Source organism: Hemitrygon akajei, chromosome 26, assembly GCF_048418815.1.
Source record: "Hemitrygon akajei chromosome 26, sHemAka1.3, whole genome shotgun sequence".
Classification (NCBI taxonomy): Eukaryota; Metazoa; Chordata; class Chondrichthyes; order Myliobatiformes; family Dasyatidae; genus Hemitrygon; species Hemitrygon akajei.
The window spans coordinates 37,528,096-37,550,784 of record NC_133149.1 but is presented as its reverse complement, the minus strand read 5'-3'; positions in this window follow the sequence as shown (position 1 = coordinate 37,550,784).

The window sequence follows — 22,689 nt, the reverse complement described above, 5'->3', positions numbered from 1 at the left end:
CAAGAAACAATCTGCTGGAAGAACACAAATGTCAATACTATAATAAAAGCAAAATGCTGTAGTAGTAGTAGTAGTAGTAGGCCTCCATTAGTCTCGAAAGACCATGAATTTGCACCTTGATAAGTTTCCAGGGCACAAGCCTGGGCAAGGTTTTTTTTAAATGGAAGCTGTAAGCTGCAAGTCTCCCCTCTCCACGCCACCGATGTTGTCCAAGGGAAGGGCATTAGGACCCATACAGCTTGGCACCGGTGTCATCGCAGAGCAATGTGTGGTTAAGTGCCTTGCTCAAGGACTCACACGCAGCCTCAGCCAAGGCTCGAACTAGCGATCTTCAGATCACTAGACGAACACCTTAACCACTTGGCCACGCGCCAACACAAAATGCTGTAGATGTTCTAAAATAAGAGGAGAAAATGAACTTTGAAAGGCCTGAGTTACTGTTTCTATCTCTACAGACACTGACGGGTCAACCAATTATTCCAGCATTAGAATATTCCAGTGAGAAAACTCCTGCTGATGATCAAGTGAATTTCTTACTGCAAGAGCAGTTTTATTTCACTGTCACAGTAGGTGAGATGAAATCTAACCACCAGGTTATTTTTAGAAAAAAAACAGTCACATTCTTGGATCTGGCTATTGCCTAAGGGTTGGTAAAGAGCAGATTCAGGACAAGCACAAAGTTTCTGCTGTCGGCCAAAGTCAAAAATAAGCCTTCTCAAAGCTATTGCTTTTATCATTCCTCCCAATCTTTACCAGAATCTGCCTCTGCAATTATTTCTATTCTGGGTTCTTTTATGATGCTAAACATATTATATAATCTCAGCTGCTGTCGCCAAGAATGCAAATTAAGTATATACAAATCAATTAGAAAAATTGCCAAGAAATGAAAATACTCCTCATCCACACTTTTATCAATGGAACTTGTTGGAAGTAATTCTGATCACATCGCAATTGACTCGTCTATTGAAAGTGTACTTTAATCAATCTGTGGAAACCAATGGATGAGGTGGCACCTGTCTTACTTTATCATATGCTTATAATAAAATGCAGGGGCTATTTGAATTTGTACTGACCTCTAAGGAGAAATCTCATTCATCCCATTCCTCCCCTCCTTATTGCTCTCTAGCCCATAAAAACACACAAAAACTAATACCTTCTACCTACATAATGTCCATATCCCTCCATCTTCCTCACATTCATGTGCCTATCTGAACGTCTCTTCAAAGCCTTTAATGTATTTGCTTCTACCACCATACCAGGCAGCTCATTCCACCACTGTCTGAGTAAAAAACTTACCCCTCACATCCCCTTTGAACCTACCTCCTCTCACCTTCAATGCATGCCCTCTGGTATTAGACATTTCAACCCTGGGAAACAGATACCCCCTGTCTACTCTATCGACGCCTCTCATAATCTTATAAACCTCCATCAGATCTCCCTTCAGCCTGCAGCACTCTAGAGAAAACAACCCAAGTTTGTCCTGCCTCTCGTGATAGCACATGCCCTCTAAACCAGGCAGCATCTTGGTAAACTGCTTCTCCACCCTTCCAAAGCCTCAAAATCCTTTCTATAGTGAGGTGACCAGAACTGTGACCTAACCAGAGTTTTAAAAAGTTGCAACATAACCTCCTGACTTTGGAACTCAATGCCTCAATGAATAAAAGCAAGCATTCTATAAGCCTTCTTAACCATCTTATTGAGCTCAAATACCATCTATAAATTTGCTGATGATACAACCATTGTTGGTAGAATCTCAGGTGGTGACGAGAGGGCGTACAGGAGTGAGATATGCCAACTAGTGGAGTGGTGCCACAGCAACAACCTGGCACTCAATATCAGTAAGATGAAAGAGCTGGTTGTGGACTTCAGGAAGGGTAAGATGAAGGAACACATACCAATCCTCATAGAGGGAACAGAAATGGAGAGAGTGAGCAGCTTCAAGTTCCTGGGTGTCAAGATCTCTGAGGACCTAACCTGATCCCAACATATCAATGTAGTTATAAAGAAAGCAAAACAGCAGCTATACTTTAATAGGAGTTTGAAGAGATTTGGCATGTCAACAAATACACTCAAAAACTTCTATAGTTGTACCATGGAGAGCATTCTGACAGACTGCATCACTGTCTGGTATGGAGGGGCTACTGCACAGGACTGAAAGAAGCTGCAGAAGGTTATAAATCTAGTCAACTCCATCTTGGGTACTAGCCTACAAAGTACCCAGGACATCTTCAGGCAGCGTCCATTATTAAGGACCTCCGGCACCCAGGGCATGCCCTTTTCTCACTGTTACCATCAGGGAGGAGATACAGAAGCCTGAAGGCACACACTCAGCGATTCAGGAACAGCTTCTTCCCCTCTGCCATCTGATTCCTAAATGGACATTGAATCTTTTGACACTACCTCACTTTTTTTTATATGCAGTATTTCTGTTTTTGCATGTTTTTCAATATCTGTAATTGATTTACTTGTTTATTATTATTATTTTTCATTTATTTATTATTTTTTCTCCCTGCTAGATTATGTATTGCATTGAACTGCTGCTGCAAAGTTAACAAATTTCACGTCACATGCTGGTGATAATAAACCTGATTCTGATTCTGACCTGTGTAGACACCTTCAAGGAGCTATGAACTTGGATGCCAAGATCTTTCTGCTCGGCCACACTATTAAGGATCTTGCCCTTAACAGTGTTCTGTCTCCTTGTATTTGCCCTACCAAGGTGTAACATCTGGCATTTATCTGGGTTAAATGTGGGATGTAATTCAGGCAGTCATGCACAAAATGGGCAAACTCCACATGGTCTGTATCTGAGATTAGGGCCACGCGTACTGAGAGGCCCCATTGTGCCACCCATCTTGAAACCATATGAAGAGGGGCCCACACTAAACCATTTTTGAAAGCATGTATTGAAGGATTACTCAAAGCATTAATTTAAGACCATAAGACAAAGGTGCATTATGTCATTTGTCCCATCAGATCTGCTCTGCCATTTGATCATGGCTGATTCATTATTCCTCTCAACCCCATTCTCCTGCCTTCTCCTCGTAACCTTTGACACCCTTACTAATCAAGAATCTATTAACCCCCGTTTTACATATACCAAATAACTTGGCCTTCACAGCCATCCATGGCAATGAACTGCACAGATTCACCACCCTCTGACTAAAGAAATTCCTACTCAGGAATTCACCAGAAGTATCAAATTAAAGGGCTCACCTCAATCCATCTCTTGAAGCGTTACTTGATATCCTCTAGTGAAGAAGCACTTGGGACCGTCCAATGGAGAAGATCACCGAACACAATGAAATGACTGCATATAAATTGCTTAATTTAATTGCTTTATGGACCCAGTGTTTCCTGCACGGTTTTGAAATCAGGTTTCACTATGGCTGTTTCATCAGTTTCAGTCACGTAATGTGGGACTGAGCCACAGATACAGTCACAAGAATTTGAATTTCAGTGTGTTTGTCCTTGAATGCATAGTGGAGCAGAAATCTCCATCTGTTGGATACTCTCTCCCTTACCAGCAATACCTTCTGTTGACAGAGAAAAAAAATCAATCGCAGATCTCAAGGAACTTTTAAGTATAAAATTTGGTGCCAGCAGTTTGGAGGTTGAAATTTCTATAAAGGTTCTGTGGAGGTTAAATTGGAAATGTCCCAATTCATCTTAAAATAAAATCTTCTAAATGTTGTCTGCAATTTTCTTGAAATAACGTTTTACTTTGAGATGGTTGCACTATAATTGTCTTGTCTGTTGGGATGGTGACGAAATCTATTCCTGGAAAGTGTTGAGTTATGAATATTGATAAATCTGTTGTAGGGAACATTGATTATATCCTTCCTGAACAGCTGTCATCAGACTGAGATGGGGATTGTGAGAGCCCCCAAGCTTAGTGGCAACCACATTCTAATCTGTAATGAACATGCAAGACAAGAGCTGCTATTGAAAGGCAGAATCGCAAGACTGAGCATCAGATCACTGAAGAAGATGATTAACAACTCATAATAAATACAATGAATGAATTATGATGGATTATAATGAAGACACGAATAAATTATAGTGAAGATGATTAAAGTGAAGGGAAGAAATTAAACAGAGATGTTGTATTAATTATAAGACGCTAGAAGATTTCTGATTGCACCTTGTCTGCTTATCCTCTTGGATGCTGGCTCTTGCATTTTTACTCAGGTGACTTTCAGGCTCCAGAACCTTTTCTAATGAAGAGGGCTGGAGAATCATGATATACAAGATAGAACTCATTCCTGCTTTTAACAACTTGGACACATTGTTTACATTAACTTCACCAACAACTCAAGTGGATAATCCCAGAGCAGTGTTTTGAATATCTTTAAAATGCAACTAATGCCTCAGTTGAAAAGTTATCTCATCACAGAAGGTTGCTGTGCACAAAATGATAATGCAACAACATTGACAAAGCTTCAGGTGTGCTATTGGGACAATTTAATGTCATGAATGATTTGATAGTGCTGCAAGTATCCTTCCTTTCTTTTTTTCTTTCTTGTCTCCCATCTTTCCCTCCTTCCTCCTTTCCCCTTCCTTTCTTCTTGCTCTCACCCTTTCATTCTCTCCTGCCTTTCTTCCTTCCTTCAGTCCTTTTCTTTCTCTTTTTCTCTTGAGCATTTATCATCCCACAACCATGAAGCTCAACTCTAAATGCTCTTAATGTTTTCTGCCTGTGTCATTACAGAGAGCCTTGTGTACTTATAAACACAACTGTCACTGTTCATCAAAAATAACTCACAGTGGGAAGCACATTCAGAAATGACACTGCACAACATAAATTGTGCATGATTTATTTTTCGCAGATATTCAAAATGAAGTTCATGAACAGAGTGCATTTTCAAAAAGAATGGGTCAAAGAGTCTGCTGAAAAAGTAGCGCCGCCTTAAGAATGGTCACAATTATTAGCATGCAGCTTGTGATGAGGAACAGATATCGTGTTTACTCTGAATCCTCATTGTGCAGCATCCCTCCACCATTCTCCGCAGCTCCCTGTTAACCTAATTCCACCCCCTCCATTCTCCGTCTTCCTCAATCCCATCAATTCCAAGTCTCACTGTGGTAGGTGATAGTTATTCTTCCATCTTTGATAACACAAGTTTCTTGCTGACCTTATTGTGCTGTTATCAGCTTGCAGCTACAATGTACAGAGTTAGAGAGTGAAATATGTAAAATGTAAATAGGCACAAATAAGTCATTGGGCATATCCAGCAAAGTCCGGCTTAAGGCATTTTAATGTGAACTTTAATTCCGAGAAAAGAGGCTGATAAGCTCTCTGTGCCTGAGAAGCTGACATGTTTTTAAACAGCAATGAGAGTCTTCCTGCAGCATCGGTTCCATCTCAAGGTCACTGACTGCCACGAGTACAATAATTAATGGTGATGTACAGTAATTCAAGTTGTCAGCTCCATCTGATCATGCACTGCGCAGGATTGTCGCAGCTGCAAGACTGGCACAGTTTCTTCCTGTTTGCTGAGTTCCTGGATTGGATTGTGGCTCCACTCCGGGCCAGTATGAAGTAGGGTGACAGACTCTCACCGTGTATGATTGTCTACCATCACCCACGCTGGTTTCTGATTAGGGGAGCGGAGCGGCGGGGGGTGGGGGGGTGTTTGAGCAACAGCATAGCGGTCAGTGAATGCTTTACAGTGCCAGCTGTAAAATTGGGGTTCAATTCCCACCACTATCTGTAAGGAGCTTGTACCTTCTACCCATGACCACAAGGGTTACCCATGGATGCTACAATTTCCTTCCACATTCCAAAGAAATACGGTTAAGGTTACTGAGTTGTGGGCATGCTACATTGGTACCAGAAGCATGGCGACACTTACCACAATCCAATTTTGGATTTGATGCAAGCAATGCATATCACTGTATGTTCTTATGTACATGTGAGAAATAAAGCTGATCTTTATCTTTTTCTTTAGTCACCTACTGTTATATACTCAGTGGTCACTTTATTAGGTACACCTGGACATCTGCTCATTAATGCAAGTATCTAATCAAGTGATCATGTGGCAGCAACTCAATTCATAAAAGCATGCAGACATGGTCAAGAGATTCAGTTGTTGTTCAAACCAAACATCAGAACGGGGAAGAAATCTGATGTTAGTGACTTTGACAGTGGATGATTATTGGTGCTAGGTGGTTTGAGTATCTCAGAAACTGTTGATCTCCTGGGATTTTCACACACAACAGTCTCTAGAGTTTACAGGGAATGGTGCAAAACATTTAAAAAAGCATCCAGTGAGTCGCAGTTCTGTGGGCCTTGTTCATGAGAGAGGTCAGAGGACTGGTTCAAGCTGACAGGAAGCTGACAGTAACTCAATTGACCAGCAGTAGTGTGTAGAAGAGCATCTCTGAATGCACAACATATCAAAACTTGAAGTGGATGGGCTACAGCAGCAGGAGACCACGAACATACATTTATTGGCCAGTTTATTAGGTACGGGTGGTACTTAATACGTGGCCACTGAACTTCTATATATTGATAATAAATTTACTTTGAATTTTGAACTGGATGAGGATCTGAGGTGAGTTAACCAAAACGCTGCACAAAGGACATTCCTCAATTCATGCTGTTTGTGGGAAGAGAATTGGTGTTAGGACTTCGGTTTTATTTGAGGATTTAGATTTAATCTGACACCATAATCTTTCCAGATCAGGCCATCCTCTCTCAGGTTTCGATGTAGACAATCTGCATCTTGTGAATTCAAACAAAGATTATATTCAGCTGATTCTTAAGAAAGATTTACACTGAAAACCTCATTGCAAAGATAGGAGATTACAGAAAGAACTGAATAATCAATGTGTTTGCTCATAATTTAATGATAAAGCTTTTCACAAACAACAGAGCAAAACATTTTTGATTATAGCATAGGATAACACTGGATAAAAATGAGACATAACAAAGCTGCAAGCTTTACTGAATTAAGCAGTGTCCCAATTAATCATGAAATGAAGACATCTGCTCTTCGGATTCCATTGTCCACAACACTGGCGCAGGTACCCTGATAATTAACGGTGACACACAACCATGTTGAATCCCTATAAATATAGACATTTATGGCCACCATCCCTATTGATGTTGATTCAGGTGCAGAGACAGGAGTTCACTGTTCTGAGACCCGATCTTAAACTTGTACAGTGACATATGAACATGTTAAACACAAACAGCAGAATTAGACAGGGCCAAACATAGCCCAGGATTAGCTACATATTGAGGGTGACTAGTCCAACAATAGGAACTAAGCATCACAAGGAGGCCATTCATCTCCATGAGTTTTATCTGTTAGGTCCATGATTCATGATCAATTAGATCATGGACAATCAGAATGTATCAAACTGCCTTGTTTCCATATTGCTCTTGTATAGTTATCTAACAAGAATGTATCAACCTCTGGATTTCTCAATGAACCAACCGTATTTTTAAGAAAGAAAATTTCATACTTCTATTACCTTTTTCATTAAAAAAAATGCTTCCAAACATAACCCTTGAATAGTTTGGCTCCTTGCTGCCTATCCTTGCTCTAGAGCCCAACACCTCAGCAAATGCTCTCATTTCTCAACCTATACACACAGTAAATGGATCTGACAAAACTTGGCCGAGTGGTGGCATAACAAGAGCCTCTCACACAATGTCAACAAGACCAAGGAGCTGGTTATAGACTTCAGGAGAGGGAAACCAAAGGTCCATGAGCCAGCCCTCATCACAGGATCAGAGGTGGAGTGCGTTAGCAACTTTAAATTTCTCAGTGTTATTATTTCAGAGGACCTGTCCTGGGCCCAGCACAAAAGTGCAATTGCGAAGAAAGCACAGCAGCGCCTCTACTTCCTTAGGAGTCTGTGGAGATTTGGCATGACATCTAAAACTTCGTCAAACTTCTATAGATGTGTAGTGAAGAGTATATTGACAGGCTGCATCGCAGCCTGGTATAGAAACACCAAAGCCTTTGAGTGGAAAATCCTACAGAATGTAGCGGATTCCGCCCAGTTCCTCATAGGTAAAATCCTCCCAACCAATGAGCACATCTACATGAAACACTGTCGTAGGAAAGCAGCATCCATCATCAGAGATCGCTACCACCCAGGCCATGCTGCCATCAGGCAGAAGGTACAAGAGCCTCAGGTCTTGTACCACCGGGTTCAAGAACCATTCCTACCCCTCAGCTATCAGGTTCTTGAATAAAAGGGGATAACTACACTTACTTGCCCCATCATTGAAATGTTCCCACAACCAATTACCTCACTTTCAAGGACTCATCATCTCATTATCTCATGTTCTCGCTATTTATTACTATTTATTTACGTTTGCATTTGCACAGTTTGTTATCTTTTGCACTCTGGTTGATCTTTCATTGATCCTGTTATAGTTATTATTCTATAGATTTGCTGTGACTGCCCATAAAAAATGAACCTCAGGGTTGCATATGGGATCATATATGTACTTTGATAATAAAACTTAGTTTGAACTTTGAACTCAGAATTGTGGAGCATGGAAATAGGCCTTTAGCCTGCTGAGTCACTCTCAATCATCAAGCACCCATTTGCCCTAATCCTATATTTATCCTGCTTCATCCTTCCCACATTCAAATCATCTCCCCACAGATTCCGCTACTCACATACACACAAGGAGCACTTTACACTGGCCAATTAACTAACCATCACTCACGTTGTTGGGAAGTGAGAGGAGATTGGAATATCTGAAGAAACCCATGCAAGCACAGGGAAAATATGCGAATCTCATGCACTCAGCATGAGAGATCAGGATTGAACCCCGGTCACGAGAGCTGTGAGGGAGCTACTCTACCAGCTGGCATCATTGTGCTGCCCAAAAGGCCAATAAAATGTAAACAAGCATGGACAGAGGTTCTGTGATAGTGAATGCAGAACTCTTGATCCTAGGCAGTCAGTAAATGGAATGGCAAACTTGGAGTGAAGAAGATTCAGAGGGCAGCATCATGGTGCATCCTGTCACTAATTTACAGGGAAACCTAAAACAGAGCATTACTTGCATTGTTTGACCTATTTGTGCCTATGGATCTGAGACCCAATGTTTCCCAGATGTGAGAGCCCATTCTGTACCCCTCAACTACAAATCCCATTTCCCAACTCTGGCTTTCAGCTAGATGACATCATTGGATGCACAAAAGGCTACAGATGCCGCAGGAACTCAATGGATCAGCAATATCTGTGGGGGAAATGGATAGTCAACATATCAGGTTGAGATCCTTCATCCAGACTGGAAGAGCAGAGGGGCAAAAGCCAAAATAAAAAGTCGGGGGAAGCTAGGAGCAAGAGCTGGCAGAGCAACATCAAGTGCTCAGAGGATGTGCAGACCAGCTAGCAGATGTCCTGACTGACATCTTCAACATCTCCCTGAGCAGCGCCACCATTCCAACGTGCTTCAAGGCCGCCACCATCGTTCCTCTGCCAAAGAAGTCTTCAGTGGCCTGCCTAAATGACTACCGTCATCATGAAGTGTTTCAAGAGGCTCGTCATGAGGCATATCAAGACCCTGCTGCCCCCCTCACTGGACCCCCTGCAATTTGCGTACCGTCCCAACTGCTCAACAGATGACGCCATTGCCATCACCCTCCACCTGGCCCTAACCCACCTGGACAAAAAAGACACATACGTTTGGATGCTGTTCATAGACTTCAGTTCAGCATTCAACACAATCTGGGAAAAGGCTCCGAAGCATTCGGGCTCTCACAACCAGACTATGTAACAGTTTCTTCCCCAAGCTATCAGACTCCTCAATACCCGAAACCTGGACTGACACCTCACCCTATTGTCCTGTTTATTATTTATTGTAATGCCTGCACTGTTTTTGTGCACTTTATGCAGTCCTGTGTAGGTCTGTAGTCCATCTCCCACCCCCCCATCCTCATCACATTCTACAGGGGTTGTATTGAGAGCATCCTGAGCAACTGCATCACTGCCTGGTTCGGAAATTGCACCATCTCGGATTGCAAGACCCTGCAGCGGATAGTGAGGTCAGTTGAGAAGATCATCGGGGTCTCTCTTCCTGCCATTACAGACATTTACACTACCCGCTGCATCCGCAAAGCGAACAGCATTATGAAGGACCCCACGCACCCCTCATACAATCTCTTCTCCCTCCTGCCGTCTGGGAAAAGGCTCCGAAGCATTCGGGCTCTCATGACCAGACTGTGTAACAGTTTCTTCCCCCAAGCTATCAGACTCCTCAATACCCAGAGCCTGGACTGACACCTAGCCCTATTGTCCTGTTTATTATTTATTGTAATGCCTGCATTGTTGTTGTGCACTTTATGCAGTCCTGTGTAGGTCTGTAGTCTAGTGTAGCTTTCTCTTTTTTTTACGTAGTTCAGTCTAATTTTTGTACTGTGTCATGTAACACCATGGTCCTGAAAAACGTTGTCTCATTTTTACTATGTACTGTACCAGCAGTTATGGTCAAAATGACAATAAAAGTGACTTGATTGGATGTTGCCCTCCATCCTTATGGTCGGATTACTGCGAGTATTCTTCAAGCAAATACACTGCTCAAAAGGTAAGATTAATGTCAGAATGTGACAGCATCTAAGCAGCTATCACTTTCAATTTCCTCCCATCTTCTTTCACGTCTACACCAGGCAAGTGAAGTTAGAATAGGGATAACATGCATCATATTTGCCTATCAATCACCTATAAGTGATCTCAAGCACTCCTCATATGTTAACCCTTTCATTCCCTGGATAATTCTTGTGGACTTCCTCTGGACCCTCTCCAATGCCAGCACATTCTTTCTTAGATCAGGGGCCTCTACACCGTCACGTACCAGGGGCACTTAGAGTGTGAGTTAGATACAGAATAAAGCTCCCTCTACATTGAGAAAATGAAATGAAATTAATTTGATATGAAGTGAAGCCCCTCCATGCCGTCCCATGTAGCAAGGAGACAGGTACAAGAATCAAGGAAGGTGGAAGTGAAGGTGTAAAGAGCAGTAGCAAAGGAGCCAAGCCATGTTCGATTTGGTAGTGTTAGTTGCCAGCACAGCAAGGCCATAGTTAATATACAGCAGGGTGACAAACAGTACAAACTCTCAGTGACAGGTGGCTGCAGGGAACATCTCATCTGCACAGCTGAAAGAATGCTAAAGGACAGATTGTGCTAAATTAACCCGGACATTCACAGGCCTATCTTTTGTGAGGAGGAGGAGACGTGTGGACACATTTGTGATTTTGAGCGTTGAATATAAAACACATTGGAAACAATTCAAATGGTAATTTATGGGAAGTTGGATCTTTTGTGACTTATTCAATACAAATAACTCAGCAGGGATTCAAGTTCTATGCGACTCATCTTGACGGTAAATCTCAGTACAATAAAAATTCCAGCCTTTCACGATTATTCAGGCATCAGTTTACAGCCTTCCCGCCACTGCCCCTGCCACAAATAAATATCCGCACTGATAAAAGCCACTGATGAGCTGAGAACTAATAGTGCTACAAACTCAAGCAGACAAACATCCCAGTCTAAGCTGTGCACTCACCAGGAGCCAGCCAGACTCATCCTCAACTCAGGCCTTGTTACTGGGGAGGGAGGGGCACATGAAAACTAACCTTCAACAGACATTCTAGGACAGTTTAAACTAATACAGAGCAATTCTCCTTCAGCACTGCTCCATCAAATATTCCCAGGTCAGGTGCAACACCATCTCAGTTGCCCAGCACTCTCCCAAGATTATGCTTGTGCCCAAATGTCCCTACAGAGAGAGCACAAGGGATTCACTTGTTCACCTGAGAGCTTCAGTTAGCTGTGAGTGCCACAGGGGCAGGTGTGCCAAGCATAACACTTTATCAAAGTGTTTTGTTTATCCTTAATAAAGCTATTTCAAAGCCAAGCACAAAAACGGACACAGAAACAAACTGGCTAGATACCAAGCAACTGTCCCAACAAACTTTCCCAGGACATACACATTCTCATTAAACCCATCTGTCCAGGCAGAGCACAGTTAATATAGAGTAAAGCTCCCTCTACCCTGTCTCATTCTCGGGACATTTATAGAGTATGGTTTAAATAAAGAATAAGTCTCACTTTGCATTGACTAAATGAAATTAAATGAATTTGATATAGAGTAAAGTCACTCAATATCATTCCATGAAATCACCCTAATCCACTGCATTGGTGAGATACAGAGTGAAAACACTGTCTTGTTGTAAGGACACTTGTTGCACTGCCCTGGATTTAGCGACATTACATATATCAAGATATAACCAGAGAAAGGGTCTGGTCCATAGCTTCTTTTTCTGTGATTATATATTAATATATGTTACAGAGTTCATGCTAACATTTGCTATAGTCAGGTAATGCCTTGAAAAAGCCCTGCTGGTTCTTTTTGCTTTTCCCATCTTGCCGTTGAAATCCTCCTGGTTTGTGCTTGCCTTCTGAGCAATTCCTGAATAAGCAACTCTGGTGAAACAGCCCATTGTGTCTCACCATGTATCTTCAGTGGACCTTGCAGAATCTGACGTCAGCCCTGCTTTACATTGTCCATCATTCGCTGTTTACTCGAGTTTACATAATCCAGCATTACCTAGATATGAACTCGCTAGCTAATCAATAGGAAATTCTTGATTATCCTCTAGTATTGACAACACAATTGCTAATCCCTAAGTCAACGGTTCAACGAAAGCAATTTCAAAGCAGTAGTTTAATCTTGGAATTCATGTAATAGATAACATCCTCCTCTGAATTTCTCAATTAAGTTTCAGACTTGTCCTCATTCCTTACATATGACTCATTGCCACTCAATAAGATTTTCTTCACTACTGCCTACTAAGTGTATGAACATTCTAAGAATCAGAGTAACACAAGCTACAAGTATCCAGATATCAAATTCAAGCTTTTAAAAACTATTTCTTTAAAAGCTGTTTCAACTCTGATTTAAACTGAGATATCTGCAATGTGTTATCTATCAGGTACCTTTCTCTCACATAGGCAATTCTGTTCAGGGCTTCATACTACATGAAGCATACTGGAAGTGCAGCACGTAAGTGCAATTGCGAAAAAAGCGCAGCAGTGCCTCTAATTCCTTAGGACTTTGCGAAGATTTAGCATGACATCAAAAACTTAAACAAACTTCTATAGATGTGTAATGGAGAGTATTGACTGGCTGCATCACAGCCTGGTATGGAAACATCAATGCTTTTGAATGGAAAATCCTACAAAAAGTAGTGGGTTCAGCCCAGTACATCACAGGTAAACCCGCCCAACCAATGAGCACATCTATATGAAACACTGTCGTAGGAAAGCAGCATCCATCATCAGAGATCGCTACCACCCAGGCCATGCTCTCTTCTTCCTGCTGCTGCCTTCATGAAGAAGGTACAGGAGCCTCAGGACTCACACCACCAGGTTCAAGAACAGTTCCTACCCCTCAGCCATCAGACTCTTGAACACAAGGGGATAACTACATTCACTTACCCATCAATTGAAATGTTCCCACAACCAATTATCTCACTTTAAGGACCCTGTCTTATTATCTCATGCCTTGTTATTTATTGCTATTTACAAACGGTATTTATATTTGCATTTGCGCAGTTTGTGGTCTTCTGCACTCTGTTGATCTTTCTTTAATCCTGTTATAGTTATTATTCAAAAGAGTTGCTGAGTATGCCCACAAGAAAATGAATCTCAGGGTTGCATGTAGGGCGTCGTGGAATAGTTGTCCACTGTCCGCTGTGCTCTCCGTTTAGCTCTCCGCTCCTCAAGCTGACTCAGGATCACTCCCCCGCCCCGCTCCAGGTGTTGCCGAAGAGCACCTCGCCATTTGCTGCGGCCATCCGCTGCATCCTCCCAGCACTCCGTGTCAACTTCTAAGGCTTTCATGTCGCGCTTGCAGAGGCTTTCACGTCGCGCTTGAAGCAAAGTTGGGGTCTACCAACGTTCTCCTTGCCTGTTGCTAGCTCTCCACAGAGGATGTCCCCCGGCAGTCCACCATCCCCCACACGATGGACGTGGCCCAGCCAGCGCAGTCTGCGTCGTCTTAAAAGCGTGAACATTGTGGGAAGTGCAGCGCAGGAGAGGACCTCAGAGTTTGGGACTTTGTCTCTCCAGGTGATGCTGAGGATGCAGTGAAGGTGAAAACCTTCGCGTTTCCTCTCCTGCTTGCAAGGACTTCGGGCTTGCCATCAGCCTGGGGAGGATGGGTGTCCTGGCCCAGAGCGCGGTGGAGACGTCGGTCATTGCCATCGACGATTGCGGTCTGGGGGTGGTCCACGGGTTCACGTGCTCGGGGTCGACCATTGGCCACACTCTCTCCCTCGATGCTGACATCAGTGGGCGTATCGGCTAAGCAACATTGATCTTTGCTCGACTCTCCTCGCGGGTCTGGGAGAATCTGAGGCTCGCTACAAGGACCAAGACTGCCTTGTGCAATGCATGGTGACAAATATGTACTTGAGAATAACATTTACCTTGAGCTTTGAAGTTAAAAAATGCTATGAAGGTGAAACCAGAGCTGAGATGTTATACTTCACCCCCAGCAAAAGATGCCTGCAGCCTGATTGCTGTTGGGAAATCTATCCTCATCCATCCTGCCAGTCTCACAAGTACGTATTTGTTTGTGTGTGTGTGCTGTCAATGAGCCTGACAGGTCATAAATTGGGGAGGACCTGCATGCATTGCTGTTTCTGTATAGTTGGATGTGAATGCACTTTTGGATGCTTCTGTGTACACGTATTTGTCTGTGAGTGTTATACACTCAGTGGCCACACTGAAGTACACCTGTTCACCTGCTCGATAATGCAAATAACTAATCAGCCAATCATGTGGAAGCAAGTCAGTGCATAAAGCATGCAGACACGGTCAAGAGGTTTGATTGTTGTTCTGATCAAACATCAGGATGGGGAAGAAATGTGACCTAAGGGACTTGGACCGTGGAATGATTGTTGGTGCTGGATGGGGTGGTTTGAGTATCTCAGAAACTGCTGATCTCCTGGGATTTTCACATTCAACAATCTCTAGAGTTTACAGAGAGTGCTGTGAAAAACAATAAACCATCCAATGAGTGTCAGTTCTGAGGGTGAAAACACATTGTCAATGAGAGAGGTCAGAGGAGAATGGCCAGACTGGTTCAAGCTGACAGTAACTCAGATAACCACACGTTACAACACTGGTGTGCAGAACAGCATCTCTGAACATAGTCTACAACACATCAGACAGTGAAGTGGATGGGCTACAGCAGAAGACTATGAACATACACTTAGTGGTCACTTCATTAGTTGCAGGAGGTACCTAATAAAGTGACCATTGATGTACGTTCATATCTGTCCGTATCAGGGGAATGCACTGGGACTTTGGATTAGCTGCATTTTGCTGGAACTAATGAAAGGAAAAAAATGTTTCAATTCCACAATACAATTTCGCACTTCAAAGTCATTGTCTCTTTACAATGTAATCACACATACCATAGTATCTACACGCAAGTCTCCTAGCTGTTAATTTAGCTTGTCCCACTGAGGCAGGGGAAAGATGCTTGGACGAAGGAACCATGGTTGACAAGAGAAGAAAAGCCATCTAATCAAGAGGAAGGAGGAAGCATACTTCAGGTTTAGGAAGCAAGGGTCAGACAGGGCTCTTGAAAGTTGCAAGGTAGCCAGGAAGGAGCTTAAGAAGGAACTTAGAAGAGCTAGATGGGCCATGAGAAGACCTTGGCGAGTAGGAATGAGGAAAACCCCACAGCATTATACATACTGAAGAACAGAGTGAGGCTAGGACCAATCGAGGATAAAAGAGGAAACACGTGCCTGGATTTGGAGGAGATGGGGAGGTCATTAATGAGTACTTTGCTTCAGTAGTCACCACAGAGACCTTGACAAAAGTGAGTCTAGCATAGAATAGTCCAATATACTGGAGTATGTCAAGATTAAGGAAGAGGATATACTTTGAAAAATATTATGATAGTTAACTTCCCGGGACAGGCAGGATATAGCCCAGGTCACTAAGGGGAGTGAGTGAAGAGACTACTGTGCCCATGACGATGATCTTTGCACCCTCACTGGCCACAGGAGCAGTTCCAGAAGATTGGAGGGTGGAAAAATGTTATTCCTTTGTTCAAGAAAGGTAAAGGAATAATCCTGGGAATCATAGACCAGTGAGTGTTGGACAAACTGTTGGAGAGAATTCTTAGAGGCAGGATTGACAAGCAAATGAAGAAGCACTGTGTGATCGGGGATTGTCAGCTTGGCTTTGTGAAGGACAGGCCATGTCTCCAAAGCCTGACTGAATTCTTTGAAGATGTCACAAAACAAATTGATGAAGGTGGAGTGGTTAATATGGAGCATATGGAGGTCTCAAGATGGCGCTCATGGGGTAAACCGCTTCTAGGCTTTGCTCCAAACCTTTTACGTCTTTTTAACCTACAAACACCCCTTAAAGGATCTTCTTATACTTATTCTAAAGGGGTCTAAACATACAGAATTTTTCTTTTTAACTATTTGACTTATTCTCAACTTGCTGAAATGTCTAGAGCAAAAGAATCGAAACAGACGAAAGAACCGATAACTTTAGAAACAATATGGAGCATATGGTTTTTATATGGTTATCATTTAAGATTTTATTATTGGGCAATTAATATTTGATATCTAATATTTTGGACACAAGATGTGGATATTAATGTCAGTCCACAATAGGTTAATCTTGAATGTAATTCTGCACAAGGATTTTCATTGACTTCCACCTTAGGGACCTCGCTTCCACTGGTTTTTTCTAAATTGAATAAACAAATGGTTAATTCAGTAATTAAACATACATTTCGAGTATGGTTTCATTTTTGTAAATTTTTTGGCTTGAATAAATTTATTTTTATCAAGTCCTATTATATTTAATTTTTTCTTTCAACCCTCTGTCCTGGGTCAAGTCTTTTTAGTTTGGAAAACAAAGGGTATAATATGTGTTTGTGATTTATTTTTGGATAATTGTTTCATGAGTTTTGAACAATTGCCTAATAAATATAATTTGCCCAGATCCCATTTTTTAGATACTTACAGATCAGAGATATTTTAAATACCATGTTACCTACTTTTCCAATTTCATATCCAACTGATATCATGGAAAAAATTTAGGCTTAAACCCTTATCAAAAGGGCTTAATAGCAATCATTTATGATATGATTATGAATATACAGCCAGATATATCTGATAAAATTAAAAATGAATGGGAGAAGGAACTTCCACTTTCTTTACCTATAGAGAAATGGGAGAAAATTTTTCAATTAGTTAATTTTTCTTCTATTTGTGCTAAACATACCTTGATTCAATTTAAAGTGGTGCATAGGGCTCATATGTCTAAAGATCAATTAGCTCGTTTTTACTCTCATATAAATCCGATTTGTGATAGATGTCACTCTGAGGTAGCCTCTCTGACTCTATGTTTTGGTCTTGCCCTCTTTTGGAAAAATTATGGAAAGATATTTTTGATACATTCTCTACAGTTTTGCACATTGATTTACAACCTCACCGTGTAACTGCAATTTTTGGCTTACCAATGAATGATCTGCCCTCTTCAGCTCGGCAGATGAGTGCATTTGCTACTTTAATGGCTAGAAGATCTATTTTATCGAATTGGAAAGAGATGAATCCTCCAACGACATCTCAATGGTTTTCCCAAACCATATCCTGTTTAAACTTAGAAAAAATTAGAAGTGGTACCTTTGATCCCTCGGTTAAACTTGAAGAAACTTGGAGGCCTTTTATTCAATACTTTCACAGAATGTAATTTGATATTTTCCCATTCCTTTATATCATTCATTAATTTGTGTAGAGGAGCGGAGTTGACGACACTAATGATTTTATTTGATGTAATAGAATAGCCCAGCTTTGTTTAGTTTTAGTTTATTTTGTTTTTGATTTTTCAATTTGGGGTTTTTTTCCCATCTTTTTATTTTTTTTGTATCTTGTTTATATTAAGGGTTTGAGAGGTCAATTATATCGGTGTTACCTATAGTTTTTACTCGTATGTCAATTGCTAACAACGTAATCCCACTCTCTTTCTACTATTATGACCATTATGTATCTTTTTTTTGAAAAATTCAATAAAAATATTGAAAAAGAAAGAAAGGATTTCATATGGTTCCCCGTGGATATGACTTATGGATTTGATAAGGTTCATTCAGAAAGTCAGGAGACATGTTACCAAGGGAAACTTGGCTGTGTAGATACAGAATTGTCATGTATCAAATCAAACAGATTTTCATTCACATGTGGAATGTAACGTGTTAGTTGTCCAAATGGTCTGCCCAGGAATAAATTTCTAAGTGATGGACTGCCCACTCATTTCCCTGCTGCTCAATGGATCATGCTGTGCACAATTGAGCTGTAGGTTTGCTATATTTAAACAATGGTCACATGCTTAAAAGCTCTTAAAAGAATATAAACTACTTTTGTCCATCCTACAGCCATGTAAAGTGTTACATAAATGCAGGTTCTTTAAACTTTTCCTTTTAAAGTCACAAGCAAAGGCTGTCACGGTACTTCTTCTAAAATGTCCTTGCATTTGCTTAGATTATCAATTTAATTATTTCTTACTGGAGGCTATTTTGCACAGCACAAGCTTTTACATGCCCCTCTTTGTCTCACTCTACCAGCAGATTTTGCCATCTCTTGTCCTCCCACCTGTGTCCGTCCACCAAACGTAGGAAAATTGTCCTGTGGTTAAGCTATAGGGTTAAATAGATGGGTTTCTGGGCAGTGTGACTCATTGGGCTGGAAGGTCTTGTTCTGCGTGGTATCTCTAAATTAATAAATGTATCTACCGTGCTTAGTTGTAACTCTTACCAGAAGCAGACAGGCCCAAGTCATGATGAATGATTGTCCAGTGGACAGCCAGAGCAGATATGGTTGATGCAAGGGGCATAACTTTAAGGTGAGTAGAGGAACATATAGGGGGATATCAGAGGTAAGTGCGTTACACAGGGGGTGATGGGTGTGTACTTCAGCTTGCCAGGAGTCAAAGTAGAGGAAGATACATTAGGGACATTTAAGAAACTCTTAGATAGGCACATGGATGATAGAAAAAATAGAGAGTTACGTAGGAGGGAAAGGTTAGATTGATCTTAGAGTAGGTTTAAAGATTGGCACAAAATTGTGGGCTGAAGAGTCTACACTGTGCTCACTTATTGGCCACTTTATTAGGTACACCAGTCTATCTGCTCTTTAAGATAGATAGATAGATACTTTATTCATCCCCATGGGGAAATTCAACTATTTTTCCAATGTCCCATACACTTGTTGTAGCAAAACTAATTACATACAATACTTAACTCAGTAAAAAAATATGATATGCATCTAAATCACTATCTCAAAAAGCATTAATAATAGCTTTTAAAATGTTCTTAATTCCTGGCGGTAGAATTGTAAAGCCTAATGGCATTGGGGAGTATTGACCTCTTCATCCTGTCTGAGGAGCATTGCATCGATAGTAACCTGTCGCTGAAACTGCTTCTCTGCCTCTGGATGGTGCTATGTAGAGGATGTTCAGAGTTATCCATAATTGACCGTAGCCTACTCAGCGCCCTTCGCTCAGCTACCGATGTTAAACTCTCCAGTACTTTGCCCACGATATAAACTTCTAATCAGTCAATCACGTGGCAGCAGCTCAATCCATAAAAACATACAACCATAGTCAAGAGGTTTGATTGTTGTTCAGAACAAACATCAGAATGCGGGAAGAAGTGTTATCTAAGTGACCTTGCACATGGAATGTTGTTGGTGCCAGATACCGTGGTGTGAATATCTGAGAAACTCTGATCTCCTGGGATTTTCACACATAACAGTCTCTAGAGTTTACAGAGAATGGTGTGAAAAAAACAAAACAAAACATCCAGTGAGTGGCAGTTCTGTGGGCAAATATGCCTTGTTCATGAGAGGGGTCAGAGGAGAATGTCCAGACTGGTTCAAGCTGACAGGAAGGTGACAGTATCTCAAATAACCATACATTAAAGCAGGGGTGTGCAGAAGAGCATCTCTGAAAGCACAACACGTCAAGCCTAGAAGTGGATGGTCTACAGCAGCAGAGGACCATGAACGTACACGCATTGGCCACATTATTAGATACAGGATATACCTAATAAAGTGGCCACTGAGTGTATGTTCTATGTTCTAACCATGCTGTTAAAAATCCTGACAGAAGATTCAAACTTGAAAATCAAATACTGAGTGGAAAGTTGCTAACTGTAAGAATGTTATATTTTTAATGACTGTCAGCTTATGTCCCCTCATCCATAATTGTGTCTTGGAGTGAAATATCTTTGTTGTTGTCGTGTCAGCCCCTCAGAATCTTAGATGTTCCAATAGGATTACTCGTTATTTCATTGAACTCCAAAGAATATTGGTCTATATTTTTAACTGTTCATGACAGGGCAATTCTTTCATCCTAGGAATTAGCTGAGTGAATCTCTTCTGGATGACTTCCAATATTAGTCCATCCTTGATACCAATAAAAGGTAACTAAAGGACAAGAACAAGCTGGCACATAAAAAGCAGGCATGCGAGATCTTATGGTCTTCTGGAAGAATGTTAACATGGACTGAAGACAAAGAGTTTGAATAAATGGGTCTTCTTTGGACGGAAAAGGTTTAATTAGTGATGTGTCCAAAGGATTCGACCTTGTTCTTCAGTTACTTTTCATCCCTGATGTAGGGTCTCAGCCCGAAACATTGACTGTTTACTCTTCTCCATAGATGCTGCCTGGCCTGCTGAGTTCCTCCAGCATTTTGCGTGTGTTACTCTTGTTATATAGGTATTGGTTAGGCTTATTGCGGTCACATGTACCAAGTTACAGTGAAAAGCTTGTCTTGCATACTGTTCATAGAGATCAGATCATTACACAGTGTATAGAGCTAGAACAAGGTAGAAAATCTAGCCACGAACTGCCCCACCTGACAGGGTGGGTCTTCCTTTTATACCCTGCAAAAAAAACCTGTCACATGACCTCTACTGGCGGGAAAATGACATCACTCCACCATCACAAAACCATTACCTCAAGTCCAGTATAAGTTCAACCCCAGTCACGTGACAAGGGTACCACTGTCACGTGTCACGGGTACGTAACACTTCTTACAGACCTTCAACATTTCCCCATTTAAGCTTTATCTTACTGTGAGGCCATGCATTGATGACTGATAAACCACACTGATGCACCATCAATAACTCTCGGAGAGGTGAGGCGAGATATAGGCTTTCATTGGCTGGAAGAAAGAACAAGCAGCAAATGACCACCACAGTACATCCTGGAGACTGAGGCCGGGGCGGTGTCCCCAATCGCCTTTATACCAGTGTCCGTGGGAGGAGCCACAGGAGCAGTCAGCAGGGGGGCGTGTCCAGACAGGTATATGTAGTTCGCCACACACACCCACCCTGGTCTTTTCCACCCTGCTCTTTATTTCCACCTATTGATTCTATATCACGATCCCCTGCATCTATATCACTACTCACCATTGTACGGATACCTTCCATGATTAACAACACTGCTCCACCTCCTTTTCCTTTTTGTCTATTCTTTTGGAACGTCATATAGCCTGGAATATTGTGTTGCCACTCCTGATCACCCTGCAACCGTGTCCCTGTAATCGCTAGTCAATTAAATTCATTTATTTCTATTTGTGTCATCAGCTCATCTATCTTGTTACAAATGCTGCATTCATTCAGATAAAGAGCCTTAAACTTTGCTTTTTTATTTACTCTGATTCAAGTCTCTTCTGTTCACTTCACTTTTGCTTGTATTATCTGCGTTTTCCTGTCAGATTTTGATTTGCGTTCTCCCTTTCCTACCCAACGCCACTGCTCCCTCATTGCTCTTTTACTAAATTTCCCAAAACATACATACACTCTCCCTCTAATTAGCCTTAACTATAATCCTAATTATGTAATTCACCACGACACTGGCTACCAGCACTGAATCTATCCCAATAGAACAGCATTCTCTTTCCTCTGTACCGATGCGGTGCCTCATTTCACCCACACCAAGCTTTGAACTACATGAATAAACTCTTCTTGGGCTTTCAGCCGGGTACAGATATCGATTTTAACCAACGTTTCAATGACAAACTCTCCCATCTTCATCAGCGATGATGCCGGGGCATGTCTAGTCCAGTAGTATTTATACCCCCATCATCTGTCCGTCTAACCAATCAGAATCAAATGCCACCAAACTAGACATGCTCAGACGTCATTCTTGATGAAGATGGCAGAGTTTGTCATCGAAACATCGGTTAAAATTGATAGCTGTACCCAGCTGGAAGTCCTAGGAAAGCACTAGATCCTTTTTGACTAAATATTTATTTTCCTGATTTCATTTACTCTCTGCCAATTTCATGCAACTCAGATAATAATGTACGGATTGTTACTCCTGTTGTTCTTTTAATTTTGCCATGATCTACTCATAATCTATCATTGAAGCCTCCTTGCTGGTCCTACTAAGCCATAAGCAGGACCATGAACCATGACAACTGTTATTCCCACTCGCACACCAAGTCTTTCTTCAGCCCAGAAGAGCTATCCTGATGCAAAAACAAAATGCTGGAAGACCTCGGAGGATCAGGCAGGCAAGAAAAGAAGGTGGAGTATGGAACCAAATAAGAGAGATGGAGGGACATCTGGGAATAGTGGGGGTGTATGGATGATGGACAGATGGAGGAGG